The sequence below is a fragment of the Elephas maximus genome, chromosome 17, assembly GCF_024166365.1.
Source record: "Elephas maximus indicus isolate mEleMax1 chromosome 17, mEleMax1 primary haplotype, whole genome shotgun sequence".
Taxonomy (NCBI): Eukaryota; Metazoa; Chordata; class Mammalia; order Proboscidea; family Elephantidae; genus Elephas; species Elephas maximus.
Genome location: NC_064835.1, coordinates 77,835,191 through 77,839,265, shown reverse-complemented (window position 1 = coordinate 77,839,265; position 4,075 = coordinate 77,835,191).

Below are 4,075 nucleotides of genomic sequence, written 5' to 3'. Positions count from 1 at the left end.
CCCCAAACAAAATACTGCTTTTTCAAACAGAGCACTGTAATACCATAGTCCTGGAAAGATGGTTTGCAGCATCTAAAAAAATATATTAAAAAGAAATATAAACAAGGTTCAGAAAGACAAAAGCCCACATAAAGTGCAATTGCACAGATACAAGCCAAGCTAGAAGGAAACACCTATGAAAGCAACCACTTCCTTTCTCATCCATAGTAGTTTTGATTTTGATGATAGTTTTGTAAGTACTTAAGAATGAATAAAGCTTCCCTTCAAAGAACCAATGACCAGAGTATTTATATTTATTACGTAAAAGGGAAGTAGATGTTTTAGAACATAAGAAAAATGAAATTGCACAGTCTTGATAGAAACCTTGTTTGTTGATGTATCTATGAATGGTGCAATAAATTAATCAGCTGATTTTTCTTAACATGATGATTACCATATTTTTACACAAATAACTCGTACCTTCTACATTTGTTTGCCAACCATGCCCTCCCATGAGGTTTTCCGTAAGCATGGAATGCTAGTTTTTTACAGCAATAAGTATAAAAAAAAAAAACTGGCATAGCATCACTTGTGAAAATATCTTGCAGGAGGAGGGAGTGGTTGGCAAATAAACATAGAAGGCATGCATTATTTGTGTAAAAATATGGTAACCCCTTCTTTCATGTTCCAAAGGAGCCCTGGTGGCACAGTGGTTAAACACTCGGCTGCGAACCAAAAAGTCAGCACTTGGAACTCACCAGCTCCTCCAAGGAAGAAAGATGTAGTAATCTGCTTCCGTAAAGATTACAGCCTTGGAAACTCATGGAGTAGTTCTCCTCTGTTCTATGGGGTTGCTGTGAGTTGGAATCAACTTGACAGCAATGAGTTTGGTTTCAAGTTCTGAACTATTATATTTGCGGAATATGTGATTTGTTATTCTTTGTAGCGACATGTATTATTCTGAGCACAGGCAACACAAATTCACACAAAAAAATTAGTGTACAGTGGCATTCCTTCATGTGCAAGGAGATAGGAAAATAGAATTCATTTTTGTAGAGGAGCCCTAGGCTTCTTTGAGCAAGTCTATAACTACTATGTGAACAAAGAAGTGTACGTGGAGCATAGAAGGATTATTAGGCAATTTTAAAGCAATAAATCAAGACGGTCATTAAGCAAAAAGTCATAGGTAGAACAGTAGATTTTTATCTTCGTTTGAAGTGTCTAAAGTTTTGTACCATGATAAAAAAGTAATGTCTTGGCTTACTATCTAAATTAGTATTGGAAGTGAAATTAGGCCATATTTAAGGCTACATAGCAACAATTAAAGTTAATGAGAGACAAGTTGATAAAGTGAAATGTTTTTCATTGACTTTCTTACTGGCAGTTCCCATAGTATCCTGATTACAAAATTAGAAAACCAAAATCCAGTCATATTTAGGTATTCATTAGGAGGAATGATTAGGTATTAAGGAATCTAGTCTGTGGCACTTATTCTGTGCACTTTTTCACACAGCTTGTCTTAGCAATTTGACAAATTACCGTGACAAAAAGAATACAGTGAATTTTAAAACGCTAAAAGGAAGCAGGAAGTGGAATTAATGCTACAGGAAAGAAGCCATCAATTTTACATTTGGTGTCTATATAACTTCATGACGTTGGTCATTAAGTGTCATTTTGTTTCTTTTCTGGAGTTTAAAAAATATATGCATATAGGAAAAAGGTCACATTATAGAAATACCTGGAGCTGTGATTACAAAAGCAAGTGAACCAATGAGCTGAAAAATTATCTAAGAATTTGATCCAATAAAGAAATCCAGGCCGAATTGTTCAAGCTAAAGCACTTTTTCCAAAAACTTTTTTAATTCAGTGTTCTTCATTAATTATAAAATGTTAAGTTATTGAAGCAAGAATTATGTTTTAGGTTTTAACTGGAATTATCTGAAAATATCAAAAAATGTATCTCCTTTCTGACTAAATAGGAGTTAAATTTGCAGAATAATTTTTTTAATGTGAAATTTAAAAAATTTTATGTTATAGTGTCCCATTATACATACCTAAATGAAAAGAGAATTTGTTCCATGCATCTATTTGCTCAGAATCTGCTCTCTGACTAGTACCCTTTGCAAGACTTAGAAGGAGTACATTTCTGGAACCCGTAAGTGGGGCAGTCTCAAGATTCTCAGACATGGATTGAGAGAAGAGCCAGGGTCAAGGAAAACATTTGAGAAAAACTGCAAAGATTAAAGCATTTGATACGTAAAAGTAATTATTTGGTGGGGATTACGCAAACACAATATTTCAGCTGTTCCATGCTTCCTAGCACACTAGCTGAATAACTATTTTTTTCCCCTCCATTGCCGTTAAGTTTTCATTTCAACCCATCGAGGCATGTGCATCCCTAGAAACTCCCCACCTGTATTAGAATAGAGGACAGCAGAGAAGCATATTCTCCTTACAGACATTATACTTTACAATTTCACTAGGCAACAATTGTCTACACAAATATAGATCATATATATGAAAAGAATAAATATTAATAGTGAAAACTTCTTCCATTCCATTCATGTTATATAATAGATGTAGAGAAGTTTACCTTATCTAAAATATTAAAAACTGGATAATTTAAATAATTTAAACTAATAAATAAAGCTCTATTTTCATCTAAACTATTGCTTCTCATCACTCTCAAACCTGATACATAAAAAACTAGTTTAGTGTAAGTCCATGTGCTAAATATTAGCAAGGTGATTTTTTTAAACTACAAAAAAAAAAGTAAAGATCAAAAAGAATGAAAAAATGAACACAAGAGCCTTTATGTATGTACGTATATACGTATTTATGCACACAATTGTCCCCAATTTCCAAGGAAGACTGAAGTTGTGAAATATGGGAGATGATAGTTTATACTCATTAACCAAAACGACTTGCTGTTGCGTCAGTTTCAACCCATGGCAGCCCATTACCCTGCTCTATTTTGACATCACGGTTAATGCAGGTAGCTTTTTAATCCTCCAGCTTAGTTCAGTGGATCTGGTTCTCCAAACCCTTTTCCAGTCGAAATAAAACAGCAACATCTTAGACACTGACGAGATTGCTCTCTGGAGGTAATATTTGTAGATAAAGCATTGGAATAAAACATACTTTATTTTCATACTTTTACAATGATTGTAACGTGTGTCTTGGGTAATTGTAATATTTTTGCCGTATAGTATTCAAAACATCAAACTTGTAGCTAGACTGAAATATCAACAATAAGCTTTCACTCGTCGAAATCCAACTTCATTGCTATTATTATAAGTAATGAATCGTATGTGAATATCAAATGAATGTAAACTTGAAATAAGTGAATCTAATATAATAGATATTGGCTTTTTCTTTACATTTGAGAGTAATTAATTAGCATTGTATTTCAAACACAAATTGTGACTCTAGCAGTCGAGAAAATTTACCCCGGTATAATGTATGATTTATTGCAAGTTTACTACTGAACACAAATACATATAATGGTTCTAAAACATATATTTTTGTCTGCTAAAATATTATACTAAACTATGCTTAAAATATACTATGGACTGCTAGAAGAACAAACAAATCTATCTTTGGAAGAAATATAGCCAGAATGCTCCTTAGAAGCAAGGATGGAGAGACTTTGTCTCACAAACTTTCGACACGTTCTCAGGAGGGACCAGTTCCTGGAGGACATCACGCTTGGTAGAGGGTCAGCAAAAAAGAGGAAGACCCTCAACGAGATGGATTGACACAGTGGCTGCAACAATGTGTTCGAGCACAGCAGCCATCGTGAGAATGGCGCAAGACAGGGCAGCATTTCCTTCTATTGTACATAGGGTCACTATGAGCCAGAACTGACTCGATGGTACCTAACAACAACATGCTTAAAATAAGTAGACTTACAACTATATGTGTAAATGTTTAAATGTAATTGTATTGAATTAAATTGTGCTGGTGCAACTCAGGATATTATTGTCTAGGTTTGGCTTTTTGGGGCCCAATCATGAAACAAATATAAGTGGTGCTTCAAGACAACTACACAATAAAATTGAAATAAAGCATCTTATTACCCAAGCAAATGCCAAGT